General features: G+C 38.1%; 1 pseudogene; it reads left to right on the plus strand.

Annotated features, from left to right (window-relative positions):
* Positions 1-815: 815 nt before the first annotated feature.
* On the plus strand, positions 816-15,862 carry LOC115426253 (fructose-1,6-bisphosphatase isozyme 2-like; annotated as a pseudogene).
* The last annotated feature ends 570 nt before the right edge of the window (positions 15,863-16,432 follow it).

Raw genomic sequence — 16,432 nt, forward strand, 5'->3', positions numbered from 1 at the left:
TTCGGTGTTTCAAGAAATATGAATCTTTCTCTGTTAATGTAGCACATTTAACAAAAGACTCAATGTTTCACACCCTGTGACTTTGGAAATGAGAAAGTTGGAGGACATGCAGTCTATAAAAGTTAAGATACTTTATCCAGAGGAGCTGGCCTTTAAGCTAAAGGTCAGAGGAAGCTCATAGAACCCTAATGACATTTAAAGTTCATCTGAGCTGCTGCTCTGATAGAACCTGGCAACTGAAAATCTACTGCTCCTACTTCTATAATAAAGTCTTATATCATTCACTTATATCTTTATTGTATAACTAGTCATTTGCTACAGCATAGACAGGTCACACACCAATCCCTTCAAACTAAAGGACAGCTGTTGGTTTGAGTATGTCTGAAGTCACATAAAGTCCCTTGAAAAAAGAGATCACAGAGGGTAAATGTGAGTATCTACCATGTGTCTTACAGTTAACCACTGCTTATCCTTTAGAAGACTAAGCTTCATTGTTCGGTACATGAACCCAAATAAGACATTCAAGACTTTTCTCAAGTTAATACACAATGAATGTGACAGTTTTCACCAAGAGCTCTCATATTGCCCAAGTCTTTGGTTCCACTTGTTCAATATGTTGCAACTTCTGTGCCTTAAAGCATAAAAGAACTGGTAAGTGTTTGCCTGCAGTCTGTGCTATTCACCACAGCTGACACTTGAAACCTTCACTCATCTCTGCACACACACACACACACACACACACACATACACAGGCATACACTTCCAAATGGCTGCACACACAAATAGATCCCCTGGCTTCCCTTCATGGCTCAGAGAATGACAAGGACTTGGCTAGTAATGAGATCGCTCACTTACAATCCCCCCTTCACACAGTGAACACACGGCTTACTACTGTGCAACAGGAGGGACCAGGACGAGGAGCAGCCGCACCAGCCAACATGTCGGACCAGTCTGCATTTGACACAGATGTATGGACCCTAACTCGATTCGTAATTGAGACAGGCCGACAGGCTAAGGGGGCAACTGGTGAGCTGACCCAGCTCATTAACGCCATGTTGACTGCCATAAAGGCCATTTCTTCAGCTGTACGCAAGGCAGGCCTGGCCCACCTGTAAGTACTGATACATGGACTGTATGGGTTGGTGCTTTGTCCATCCACTGTAGAAATGGAAATATTTATGTATAAGGCTCTTGTGCTTGCATGTCCCCATGGAGAGGGCCAAGGCCAAGGTTTGCAGCAGTGCTTGTAGGAATTCATGACTGGATTAGAGTGGATGCTTGAATGTGTAAGATTGTGCACACGATCCTGAGAACAAGAATCATTGTGCTTTCATTACTGTCATATTACCCACACTGATGCAAATAAAATGGCTATCTCTGTCCCTAACTGTGGTTCAGATATATTCTAATTCCATACCAACACGGGGGATCTGACTGTCTGTGTGATTGTTTCTAAAAGTTTCAGTTTTTTTAGACAGTGCGATTTTAATATGACCTCAGATTTTCCAGACTAAAACAGGGTGTGCAGCATTTCCGGAAGTCACTGGTTTTAGGAGATTAAAATGTCATAGTGGTGTGGACACTGTGTTTTAAAACACACAAACTGTTTTAGTGTGGACCTGGCCTTAGAATGAGCTGTTGATATTGGCAGGGGGGGGCAGGTCACCTCCCAGGAGTCCACCGTGCTGTACCACTATGTTTCTACATTTGCTTAGAGCAGATTTCCTCCACTTCTTTTTGGAATTTTATGGCAGGTGGCATCCAGGGAGGAACCATTACTGTCATCAACTATGTTTGAGTGGATAACGAGTTTTGCTTTTTTCTTTTTTTGTTTTTAAATGCAAAATGTCTTTACATCTGTGCTACTACTCTAGAATGGCAGCACTTTATAAGCTGTTCTCAGGTTAGAAATCAGACCAGGAAAAAAAAAACAAAAAAAAAAACAGAACACCGTTTCTAAGGTGGGCTTTCAAGGACTTTGTGGCCACTGTAAGGGAGGATGAGGGAAGAGGTATTAATGTGGCTGCAATCTGCATCCACCATACACCACTGAAGATTACATAGTGAACATTTATGTCTTAAAGTTGTCATCTGCTTGTGTTGATCTGGTGGGATGTTTGGTCCAATGTACTTTGTAGGTGGCCAGAAAAAGTTGTAAAGCACCAGGTCACGTGGTAGTCCCCTACATTTCAGTTATTCTGTATGAAGAAGCATTGACACCATCTTCAATCATTATGACAACCTCATTGTTCAGAAAAGTTGATGCACATTGAAATTATGTAACTAAACACAAGGGAACATTGTTCGATGCTAAATGAGGGTAACTGGTGTTCACAAGCTGAACAGTGAATGAGTGTCTCAGACTGTGACAGTTGGTTCAAGTTGAGTATGGCAGCATTTCCCTTAACTCACCATCTTAGGCTACGTTTAGAAGGTAACTATCTGAACCGAAAACACAAAAGTGGCATTGTGTTCTCACTTTTAATTCTGCATTTAGACGTGCGTTTTGGGGAGAAAATCTGCATGCAGTGTGTGAAATTTCCAATTTCGATATAGTATGCACACCAGATGGCTAGGTGGCATCACCGCCACCAAGACCAAGTGCTTGCATAGAACCTTTCTACTTCCTGTTCTCTCCTAGCTCAAAATACAATCACAAAACAGGAAACAAAACATCTTTCTTCTTTGCTCTCTACTACTCTCTATAAAGATTGTGACAATTGCTGAAATAACTCTTGGATATATATATATATATATATATATATATTTATAGATATATATTATATATATATATATATATATAATAACTCTGACAATCACAGTCTGGTGGTGGTAAACTACATCTGTATCCACAGCTGCCCTGGGGCAGGCTGATGGAAGTGTGGCTACCAATTCACCCCTATGGCCCATCCAATCACCACTGAACATTCATGTGCATTCATACACCAGTGTGAGTAGCAGCACTGGAGACAAGGAGAGTGAAGTGTCTTACCAAGGACACAACAGTACATGACTAGGACAGAGCGGGATTTGAATCACCAACCTTTCGGTTATTGGATGACCCGCTCTACCTCCTGAGCCATGGCCAACAAAAGCATATCTATCATTTCGACTAAATATTCCGGAATGATTTTATACTTAAGGCATTTTTAAAAACTTTTTCAGAGAAGCGAACAACTTCAGTTCATCATCAAGTCCATCCCATAAGTTCACACCCACAACCCAAATCCAGAGTTCACATTTGTCCTCACTTTAGTACATTCATAAACTTAAAGTCCTATGAAATTATTATACTCTCTCTTAATTTAAAGAAATCTTGAATGGTATGTGGAACAGTATTATTTTTGACTTTATAAATCATCTTTAATATTGTAATATTGGAGACAGGGCGTAAAATTAACATCCGCCAAGCGCCAATGGCAGGTAAAAAATTTGTTTGGCTTGTAAAACAAACACACACACCCATCAGTGGCCGATGGAAAATTTTGAATTGTATGTGAGAACGGCTTCAGCGACCCACCTCGGAGAGCCTCCCCAAACTAGGCAGCCAGTTCCTTTGCACTGAGTGCGGGTTTGAGTTTGAGGCCGGGAGGACCTCCCGGAGGAGTTTTCCTCACTCCTCCTATGTGACCGTCCTGCGCGAGCGACATTGGGTACGGTTACATGATGTTTTTTAAATCCGATTTATTTTTCCAGAAGAAATTAATCCGGGACTTAAGTATTTTCTCTTCTGTTTACATGGAAATGTTAAACCCGAATAAAGGTTTACATGAGACATTTATTCGTTTCTCGCAGCCCTTCTGCTAGCTTAGCTTAGCATAGTCACTGCATTTCCATGGTCACACGAAGCCAGTTTTTTTAAAGGTGATTTGTTGTCTTTTGTAAGTGATTTTGAAATCTGAGTCTCCCTAATTATTTCTTTAGATCTGCGACTTCTGCACTCACACAATCTTGGGACTGTTGTGTTGACAGAAGTTGGAAAATCTTTTTGTTGAAGGGATGTATGCACTAAATTAGCTTTGCTTTACCGTTTTAGCTTTGCATTAGTTTTTATTTCCCAAGATTTTATTAGTGCAGTAAGTCACATCGCCATGATTCGAGCCCAATTTGTTATCATTTTGACCTCAGCGGACTAAAGGAATGATTAGGGAGAACTGAATTTCACAAAATCACTCATAAAATACTACAAATCACCTATAAAAGCCTGGCTAGTCTGACCATAGGAATGAAGCGATTATGCTAAGCTAGGCTAAACTAAGCTAAAGGAAGGGCTGTGAGAACAAGGCAATGGGTGCACGGCAGTGCAAACTGATTTGCCCACTTATGGAACTCATTAGTTCATGACAAATGAATTAATAAAAAACAGGTGATGAACTGTTCCTTCAGGGTTTTCCAGGCTGGTAGATCCCATCAGAATAGCCCACTGGAACGGTTTGGGAAGACTAGACTGCAGTGCATATTCTTCCACCAGCGCAGAATGTGTGCGTCATTGTGACAGGACAAGACAACGAGCATGTGCAGAACGGAAGGAATAAAGTCCAAATGGAATAAAGGGTTTACATGTCCGAGGAATAGTTTAGCCTGGATTCAAAAGTGGATTAAACCAGTGACTTTAATTGGGTTTAAATTTAATCTGAACTTTTCTTTTTCCACTGGAATAAGGTGTTTACATGGGCATCTGAAATAGGATCGAACCTTTAATCAGTTTAAACCAGGAATAAAAGTTGTCATGTAAACGCATGGATTGAGACGCCCGTCTGCCCTAGGGGCCAGCGAGATGGACCCGTCTGCGCCTCGGTGTGGCGGTACCTGGGTCAGGTACCCGCGGTCCTGCCCTGAAAAAGCGATCTTATCCACTGTTACTCAATAACACAAAATTAAAATAAAATCAATCCAAAATCGCCCTAGTATTCATATAGCATTCCAGACTCTAGTCTCTGGTCTGTGAAGTTCATTTCATTTAGACTCAATCGTTCCTGTTAAAGCTGTCAAACAGACATTTGGTTCACTCAATCAATGTCAAAGGCAGCACTTTTGAATATTTTTTATTACATTGATGATGCAGCAGTCACCTTGAAATGAAATATAACTTAATAAAATGGCAATCTAATTTTATCTCGGCATAACTGTATTTTTTTAGTGATGCTTAAGTTGGATTTTCATAATAAAAATATATGGTAATTATTTCAGTCAAATAAGGCATGTAATTTTTATTTGGGGTGAAAAATTGTTTTGGTCAGCAAATTTTTAGCTGATGAATGGTAGAATTAGTGATTAACAGTAGATGATGGATAGACTTTTATTATCTAGCAGATGTCTTGCTCTGGTCCTTTCTGCTATACTTCTTGCCAATTTGGAGCGGACTCTGACTATTTGAGGTCTCCAGCTTATGTTATGACTGACAATCACACTTGAGAATTTATACTCATATGCCCTCTCTACATTTATGTTGTTGATTTTTGTTTGTATTTGAGTATCGTTCTTACTTTGGCCAAATAACATAATCTTTGTTTTCATTATGTTCATTGACAGTTTATTTATCGAACTATTGTTTTAGCTGAAATGTCTGTCATGAGAAGCTGTAGATTCTTACCAGAGCTTAATATTGTTGTGTCATCAGCAAAAAGTATGAATTTCAATTTAGTAGTGGTGTAATATAATCATTTATATAAAGTAGAAATAATTTTGGCCCTAAAATAGATCATTGGAGCACACTACAAGTGTGCCTCCAAACTGATGTTCAGTCCCCTAGCTGAACAAACTGCTGAGTTTCAGACAAATATGACTTTAATATGACCAGTTTAGTGAAACTCCGCGAATACCATTTTTTCCAACTTTAGCAGAATTTGATGGTACATGGTATTGAACGCTTTTTTTAGGTAGATGAAGAGTCCCACATGTAATTTTTTATCTATATTGTTTGTTTTTTCCTTGATTACTTCTGTTAGAACCATAGCTGTCGACATGTTTTTTCTAAACCCGTATTGTGCTTCATTAATAAGATTAGTCTTATCTATAAATTATCAAGACATGCCGAAAAGAGTTTTTCAAGGATCTTGGAAAACAGAGGCAAAATATACAGGTCTATAATTTGAAATGTCGTACCTATCTCCATTCTTGAATACGTGTCGAACCTTTCCAATTTTCATTAAATTGGGGAATCTTCCTGTTTGGAAGGATAAAGTACTAGGGGGTGTGACAATACATTCCTCATGAGACGAGGCGATTCACGATATTGGGTTCATGAGACCAAGATGAGACACATTACATTACAAGACATTACTTTTAAGAAAACTAAAATGACAAAAATATGACTACAAAGACTTTTTTTAACAGAGTTACAAAACAATGTAGGTGCATTTTGAAATGTTTTATAACTTCTATCCATGCATGAGTCCTTGTGCTGTCACCTATCCCAGTTTTACCGGGATTGTTCTTTTTTGTAGTCTGTCCCAGAAAATGTCTAAGTTCTCCTGGGACACAGAATGTCCTGGTTTTTAATGAACAATGCCAATGCTGTTACAAATAAACCAAGGGTTAGCAACACGTAGCATGCTGGTTTAAGTCCATACCTGTAGTGGAGCCACTCCGTTTTGTGCGTGTGTGGTGTGTGTGTGTGTGTGTGTGTGTGTGTGTGTGTGAGTGTGTGTGTGTGTGTGTGTGTGTGTGTTGTCTGTTGCATGGATGGGACACACTTCACCTGTGGCTCTTAAAGGGGCCATGACACACCCTGAACAATTGAACTGAATATTAAGTCCATAACATAGCATCAATCTCGCATCAGTTTAACTGATGCCTGATATCAGAGGGCGTGTGACAGAGGAGGTTGAAATGCTTCCAGAACAAAAGTAGTGAAATTTTACCACGTGTGAGTCGTTGATAAAGAAAAATCCAGTCCTAAATGCTGGTTGGCTGAAGTTTCCCAGATCCAGTCTTGTGTCAAAATGTGAAATTTGAGAATTAACAAGAAAATGGGTTTAACTCCAAAGGAATATTAGTGTCAGATCTACCAGATCTACTTCAAAACATTGTCTGCACATGACAATTCATTCACTTTACAGGTTCTATCAGTGGAACATTTATAAATCTATTGGATAAATGTACATAAACTAATAATAACAACACTTTCTCATATACCTTCAAAACATCAGCAACCAGCACTTTGATCATTTTTTTCCAATTGATCTTATTAAAATACATAACATTTAGCACATTTAATCTCTGAGGCACATGATTTCTAAAATTAGATCAGTGCAATATCAGCATTTTTTTTTGTTAAATGCTCATTGATGTAAACATTTGTGCCTCTGAGTTTCCCATCTCGTTTGTACCACATTTATCTGCTTTCTATTAGCAAACCTTATAATTATGGCTGGTTTGAACTTTTCTCTACGTGGCAGGAGGACAAGTCTCTATATCTCGTATGTTCATGGTGATCCCCTTGTTTTGCATGAATCCTACCACTTGTTGCTTGACTGATTCCGTGTCTTGCTCATGGTGCTCCTCCTCTGTCCTTGATATCCAAGCCAGTGATTGATTATGAGGTCATTTATTCTGGAGTGTTCCATATCTGCCAGTCACTCCTCTAGTGCTGAGATCTTTTGTCTTTTTCATCATTTAGTTTTATTTTTAGCTCCTTCACACTTCTTGCATCAGGTCCATAATGGTATTTTGTTGTTTGGATATACTATCCATTTGATTATATAAAGTTTAATGATCTTTTGATTTCCTCCAGTTCCTCCTCTGTTGCAGGGTTCCTCTTTGGCCCCATGTCAGAACAAGCAATAAGAGCCTTCACTCTAAATAAACGACTTTGCTCTGGGCCACCTTAGCTGGTTAAGCCAGTATAGCTGCGCTGAGCCTCTGCGGGCCGGGTTCAGCTGCTCCACCTCCACAGGTGAAACTGGTGTAGGTTTGGTGACGCATCAGACCTGCAAGCACTGAGGTCCCCCAATAGTAGATTCATTCAGCAACTCTGAAAATGCATTTTTAATTTTTTTTTTTTTTTTTTTACTATAGTAAAAAACAAATAATCAATGGCCTGAACATCAAAAACTATTGAATACCCAAATAAATCAGAATCATTCAATATCATGTGCAAACTCATGAATTAGTAAGTGTATAGTTGAACATTAATCTGAGTAAAAAAAACACAAAAAACATTTGGGAACTGTATCTTTGAGCATACTGTTTACCACAAAAGTCAGTTTTTAAAGGGTAGAAACCATCAGCTACTATCCGCAAGAGCTCCTACTGTTACAGATAGAATATAAAACATCCAATTGGTACTAATGAATTAGTCTATATCCAGTCTTGACCCATAGCACCACCTGCTGCTCTGAAAGTTGAATTACTTTGGGCATTTGTGAGAAAATCATCAACACAAACACTGTGTAACAAACATCATATGACATTTTGTTGTCTTTGTAGAATGCATACACTGATCAGATGTCCAACACCTCCCACAGACACCCAATGGTACTGTGATTGGAATGTCCTTCCTTTGTCCATTTTTGGTCAGTACTAACCACTGCAGATCAGAAACACCCAACAACACCTGCAGTTGGAGATGCTCTGACCCAGTCATCACCGTTACAATATAGACCTTGAGGAAAGTCACACAGTTCCTTGTGTTGCTCATTTTGCTGCTTCCAAAATGTCATCTTTGAGGACTGAATGTTCATTTGCTGCCTAATACATCCAGTGAAAGGTACCACTGTAATGAAAAAATCAATGTTATTCCACTTCTCCCATTAGTTCTCAGAATGTTATGGTTGATATATTCATGTACTTGCAGCACGATGTAGTAGATTTGTTGTGTATTTGTTGGATATTTGTTGGATGAAAACATTGTTTTAGGAGGAAATTAGTTCCATACATTGAACCAATAAAGGACAGTTGATAGATACTTAATGTCTGAGTCCTGTCCACGTTGTCGTCTAGCTTTTTTAAGTAACTACAAAGGCAAAACATGTGATAGAACACAGCAGGTCAGGCTTTTCCTGTTAGGGTCAGAGGTCAAAATATGTATTTGAGGATCAACAGCCTGTCTCTTGTTCTTACTGATTATGTTCAGTGAAGTTGTGTCCCACATGTAGGCAGGGCATGGCAGGAGCAGTGAACGTGACCGGTGATGACGTGAAGAAGCTGGACGTACTGTCCAACGACCTGGTGATCAACATGCTGCAGGCGTCCTACAGCACATGCTGCATGGTGTCTGAGGAGAACAAGGAGCTCATCATCACACCCAAAGACAAGAGGGTATGTAGACAACTCAGTACCACCTGTGCTATGAATCAAAACTTAATTCAATGCAATAGATTCATGGGCAACAATAGAAAAAAATAACAAGTGTTTTGAAGAGTCAGCATATTTTCAACCACTGAGTAAAAAAAAAACTTGAAAAAGTTCCTCTTGTTTCCACTTGAACATTAGCAACAACAAGCTGGAATGTTGTCAATGTTGTAATGTATTGTGTATTTGTCAGTAGTGATATGTAACTGAATACTTTATACAACACTACTCTTACGTAAATGTGAGATACTTCATTGGGCCAGATCAAGTGAAAGTGAACATTATTGTCAAAAATTAAAATTTACCTATAATTTCTCAAATAGGCTCTTTTTTTTAGTTTAAGAACTCTATTTTATGGAACTGTTCACAAAATTTCAGTATGAATTGTAGAAAAAAAATGTAACCGATTATCTAAAGTTATACTTATGACATATATGTAAATGCACTATTAACTTTAATAATAATATTTTTCTTGCTTGTGTAAGTGATATTTTAAGTCTGTGAATCTGTAATGATGGGAAGTCTTTCTGCTAGCCCTAACAAAAATATTTGATGCTTCATTCTGAAGCATGACATTAATGGATTAGATTTCTATAGCGCTTTACATTATTGATCCATTATTCATTCGCTCTCACATTCTCCCTCTGGTGGAGGTAAACTACATTTGTAGTCACAGCTGCCCTGGGGCAGACTGACGGAAGCGTGGCTGCCAATCTTGGCAAACGGCCCCTCTGACCGCCACCGAACATTTAACACCAGTGTGAGTGGCACAGGAGGCAAGGTGGGTGAAGTGTCTTGCCCAAGGACACAACGGCACATGACTAGGACAGAGCAGGATTTGAACCGCTAACCCTTTGGTTATTGGATGACCCGCTCTACCTCCTGAGCCATGGCTGCCCCACTAGGCTCGCCCCATTAGGGAAATGAACTAAAAAAGTCACACTCTGATACTTAGCCTTAGCTTTATTTAGTGAATAGCTTTGATTTCAGCAGATATTTACTCTAACATCATTTCATTCAGCTTAAGCAAGTTCACAACGTTTACTTCTGGGATCTTTTGGATGTTGCTGAACCCAAATGTGACCCACTGAAGTAACCCCAGACCATAACACTGCCCTCACAGGTTTGTTACTGTAGGCACTAGGCATGATGGGTAATCACTTTATCCTCCTCTCTTCTCACCCTGAGGGACCCCTCACTCTGGAACAGGGTCAATCTGGACTCAGACCACATGACCTTTTTCCATTGAAACACAATCTAATCTTTATGCTCTCAAAATAATGGAAGGATCTGAACAAGCTTTTACAATAACTAAGGAGTCAAAACATTCCACTCATTGCATATTGAACACTCCACCTGTTGCCATGGTATTACATGACGCATAATTATTTAATGTTGATGATAAAGGCAACTAGTAAATGAATATCAGGTTGAAAACAAGTACTCAATTTGACTTATTTGATAAGCGTTTGACACTAACAAAAATATGACAACAGGTTAAATGTGTAAAAGACAGTGAAGTTTATTTTGTATTTGTTTTAAGATAAATTGATTTGATTTTCTGTGACAGCATGTTTGTCACAGAGTCCACTTTTAACCAGTTATAGTTCAGTTTGTTGTGTTTTTCATTCTTCTGTTGAACATTCCAAGGGAAAGTACGTGGTGTGTTTCGATCCCCTGGACGGCTCCAGTAACATCGATTGTCTGGCATCCATTGGTACTATATTTGCCATCTACAAACGGGTAAGTGCAAACACTCACAGAGCATGCAGCCACTGAAAGGAAGTGTTTGATATCAGAACATGTACATATTTACTGATGTGGAGTCAGAATGGAGTGGATTTTCTTCAGAGCTTATAATCATGACTCGTACTACAGAAACAGGAAGTTAACAACCCATGGATTTACTGTATTATACAACGACTGGGTATAAAACGTGACAGTATCTGCTGGTGTTTGTGTAATACTGTAAAATCTTGAGGTATTTACATATGCAAATGGTTTTACTGCACTGAAACCATTTAACTCATGCTTCAAAACAAACTTATTAATGTCTCATATATATCGTCAGTGGCCTCCAAATGAACAGACCTGTAGGATTGTGAAAACATTGGAGTTCAATATCGTTAGCCTTATAGCATAACTGCCCAAGTCATACACTATATGGACAAAAGTATTGGGACAAGTTGTATTCAGGTGTTTTCTTCTAACAGGGGTCTGGGATACAAAACAATAATGACAAATGTCATAATATAGTTTTACTAGCGTGTCGACCTGTGGGAAACCACTAGTTCTAGATCCTCTGATACAGTTCATTCCTTTACTTTCTTTACTTTCTTGGTAAATTCCACTGGCATTTTCAGTTGAATAATCTCTCAGCTGGCATGTGCAATGTGGCCCTATTGTTTATCTGTTGCTAGGTAACCCACTTCTGTGATTGTAAGGCCATTGTATTCCAAAATTACTAATATCTCTCAAAATATTGGTCCTATCAACTTACCATTTTCACTAGTTCTTCCTTGACCAAAATGACATAAGTATGCCAACCTGCAGCACTCTGCTCTGTATGGATTTTGTGTGATGCCTGAGACACACAGAGTCCACTTCCCTTTTATAATATAGATATTGGAATAAATATTACTAACATTGATGTTATATGTCAAATCATCATTAACAGGACATCTCACTGCTGTAGACATGATGTGTCCCAATATTTTTGTCCATATAGTTTGGAAACATCAATATTTACTAAAAGTTTGATGAAAGATTTTCTTCCTCAGTGAGATGTGATGAAAGGAGATGGTTAGTTGTGGTAGAAAATTATTATTTAGTCAGAGCATAAGAATATTTTAGAAATTTAGAGGCAGAATATTTAAAATCATAGTCATGGAAGAAAAAAAAGAGATATGATTTGAGATAAGTTTCAGTGTTTTACTGGTAAGGCTGTGGATCTCAGAAATGTTCCTCATGTCGACATTCCATCTTTGTCCTTTTGTTACACACTGACACTGAATGTTTCCTGTACTCCTCTGTTATTTGTGTCTATCTAACTGAATGTTATCATGATTCAGACTGAATACTATTCAGGTGTAGATTTCAGCAGGGCGAGGTTTAACAGTACACACTACAGTCACATTTACTTGTTACTGTATTTGTATTTTCAGTACTGTTCCAGTTTTTGACACCTCTCATTGCTTTTGACAAAACAGACTACAAAACAGGCAGTGTCTTCAGGCTAATGCGATGTCTTCTCTGAGTTTTTGTGTCAGGTAAAACATTTAGGATACTGCACAAAGTCAGCACAGATCCTTGATCCTCAGTCTCTTTCTGAAGCTACAACAAGCAATGCAAGAAGAAATACATGTGCTCAGTATTACCAACACCAGAAGTAGAAGTGAATGTGTTCTACAGGGTCTGACCTCCGTGTGCACCTGGTACATGTTTCACTGGTTTGACTGTGTTGAAGTTTGCTCAATAATCTTGTGGTTTATTACACCAAGGTTCCTTTAGACCTTCCAGCTCTTCTACAGATTTGCAGTATCTTTTATATTTTTCCTCTGTTCAGATGATTCAGCACAGCATCTGTGATATTCACTATTTTTCTTCTGGATTATTTGTTTTCACTGCTCATTACATATTTCCTGGATATTCTAGTTCTCGACAAGGAAATGTACTTGTGGTCATTAGAACCTTAGTAAAACAAGAATGCGGGCCTAAAAAAGAAAAGGTAAAAGATAAGCACAAGGTAAAATAGAAAGCACTCAATCCATAGCCTTCATTTTGGGTTAAAATCATTTGTTACATAGTTCATGTAACAGTGAACACTAACTAGGCCTGACTTTCTTTTTGCTTTTATGAGAAGTAAATGGACGATTGTACAAGTGATAGCTTCCACAATGTTCCACAAATTCGTACATGTGGAAAACTGAGAGACAACAGGATTTTTTTGTGTTCAAACGGAAATTGTACTTAATCATGTCTAATCCTTTACACAAATGCACCAAAATGTGTACAACAGTGTCACTGAATGAGGAATTCAAATACTTTGTAATGCCCAGTGGTTTGGAGGTTTCCACATGTTGTTTAGAAATTACTGATTATCTTTAGAGAACAACTGTCCTGTAACTATAGGTGAAGTCAGATTGTCATACAGAGGAGGGCGCTGCTGTTCTGCTTATGAATCTGTGTGGCGTGTTTCTTTTCAGGACACTTGCATACACTGTAAGGCAGTTTCACACATCAGAAAGGGAATTCAGAAAATAACTAAAGGCTTCTTTTTGGGAAATGGGTTTTTAAAAACATTTAAGGACAATCAATCTCAGGTATTATAATTATATCTGATCTAATATTAAGCTAGATTTAACCTGTAACAGACTAAAACAAAAGTTTACATTCTACTCCAGCAGAGAAGGAAGATTGTATTTCATTGTTTAAGAATATATATATATATATATTATATATATATATATATATATATATATATATATTATATATATCTATCTTCAATATAACAACACTAAGACTTAAGCATTCTCTTTGTGTAGTTTTACAGTCCATTATGAACTTTCTATTTTAATATCTCGTCAAAATAAATGTGTTCACTCCACTGAATGTTCAGCTTTGGCTTAGATTTTAGTTGTTAATACAGAACAGTTCTGTTTCATTGAATGAAGTGTTTGCTGTTTGTAGAGCCACATTCCAGCCACTCTGCTCTACCTGGGTTTATTTTACCTCCTCTGTTTCTTCCAGGAATCAGAAGGTGAGCCTACAGAAAAAGATGCTCTACAACAGGGCAACAACATCGTGTGTGCAGGTTATGCGCTGTACGGCAGCGCCACTCTGGTCGCCCTCAGCACCGGCACAGGACTCAACTTCTTTATGCTGGACCCAGTGAGTATTTCACCTCATTAACATGAATTCAGCAATATGAAGTTTAAATGTATCTGTCACTGATCTGAGCTCTGGTCACTGTCCTTCTGCCTCTCTAAAATTTAATGTCTTTATTCCTTCACTGTTGTAGGGTTTTGCTTTATTTTAGAAAACATTATGTTCCTGTCAATCATCACCCTGCAATACAGAGCCGTAAACACACATAAAAACCTTCTTTATTTGGAAATACAAAATGTTCCAACATACCTTTGTGCAACTCAGAGAATTTGACCTCACCTATTTGTTTTGCTTGTTTTGTGTTTTTGTATTCTTTCTGTAGAGCCTTTTTACATTTCACATATACACATTTATCACCTTATAGTCCCAATTCAGATTAATTCAGGTTGGCCTTTGCTACCAACATGGAACTGGTGATGTTCTCGTTCATTTGAACTGTTGAGCATTTCAACCAAACATAATAAACTAGAAAAGCAAAATTTCATCAAAATCCGATAACTCAAAATAACTTTTTGAGTTATCTTGCTAACAGACAAACAGACAAACAGACCGATAAACCCTGATGAAAACATAACCTCCATCATTACACTTGTCAGAGGTAATTAGTCTGAAATTCTGGTTTTTAGCTGGAGCCAAAAATTATTAGTTTCTACAGGAAGATAATGGAATGAGTACCACAGTGACCAAGTGTCAGAAAGCCGTGGAAGAAATAATGTGCAATAACTGCTGACGAAACACTAAACACAGGTTTTTGGTGGTGAAAAGATGGAAAGTTGCATAAAAAAAAAACAGTAGTGGCAGAAGAAACAATAAACACACTAAAAAACATGAAGAAAAAAGCAAAAGGAAATAAAGAACACAGGAGACTAAAGATTAAAGTTGTCAAAAAGTGGAGGCACCAGGAATCCAAGACTCCTGAACAGAACCAGTTCAAGAAGCAGAACTACTGTTGGTGGAAAAGGCCTAAACAGAGGAACATGCAGAGGACATGTCCTCCAATATAGTACTCCATTTTCTCAGAGGAATTAGGCTGTGGAAAGCAGCTTTAGTCACAACAGGATTTAAAGGTTCAGTATACATTCATAACACTTTGTTTTGCAGTGAACTAAGGGAACGACAAAGAAGAGAAATGTTGCACCTTATTTTCCTGACTCTCCTGAAACATTTGCAGTTACTTACCTCGAGTGATGTCGTAATGGATTGCTGTAAAAAGTATATTTGGCTGTTTCCTTTAACTGTGTTTCTTCTTTACTTCACAATTCCTTTATGGGATTCTTATACCATAAACTGCAAGAAATGTTGTATTCAGTTAAAACTTTCTTTTAATAATTAGCCATTTTAACTGTCACTCAGATTTCACCTTACACCATCAGCTGTAGGGACTTTATCTTTAGTGCATCATTTAGAAATTGAGGGTCCATCAAGTAATTTGTGTTGTGTTGCGGATTATTACATCTAATAAGTGCGTTCTTGGTCCTCAGGCTATTGGTGAATTTATCCTGACCGAGAGGAACGTGAAGATCAACCCAAAGGAAAAATCTATAGTCTAAACGAGGGCTACGCCAAGTACTTCCACCCCTCCATCAACAACTACCTTAAACACAAGAAGTACCCAGAGGTGAGCGCATGTTACACCATCAACAACCTAGAGAGAAACGGCTGTAGACGTACAAATATATAACGCAGTCAGAGCTAAAGCTGGCTTTTCTTTGAGGTTTGGAATGTGATACCTTTAACCAAAGCTCCAGTTGAAACAAGGCTTTGGATTCTGCTGACACACAGCACTTACGCTAAGTCCTGAGGATTTCACACACCAGCAGAATCTCACACTCATCATGTGAGTCCTGACCAAGCATTTGCTCTGGTGCAATGATTTCATCAGGAGTCTATCTATCTATATCTATCTATCTATCTATCTATCTATCTATCTATCTATCTATTATCTATATATCTATATATCTATCTATCTATCTATCTATCTATCTATCTATCTATCTATCTATCTATCTATCTATCTATCGATCTATCTATCTATCTAATGCTTAATTGATATACTGTTAACCATAAAATTGGCATAATTTTGTTTTAGACACATTCCTCTTTTTACTCGTATTTATCACTAATCGACTTTGACCAGGTGCAGTGATTACATACTAAGTCCCAGTTACATTTTATCTATCAAGAATAAATCCCATCGTCACAATCATTTCATGCGAAGAAGTACAAAAATTTTATTCTCACTTAATTGGCA

This window comes from Sphaeramia orbicularis, chromosome 9 (assembly GCF_902148855.1).
Source record: "Sphaeramia orbicularis chromosome 9, fSphaOr1.1, whole genome shotgun sequence".
In the NCBI taxonomy this organism is placed as follows: Eukaryota; Metazoa; Chordata; class Actinopteri; order Kurtiformes; family Apogonidae; genus Sphaeramia; species Sphaeramia orbicularis.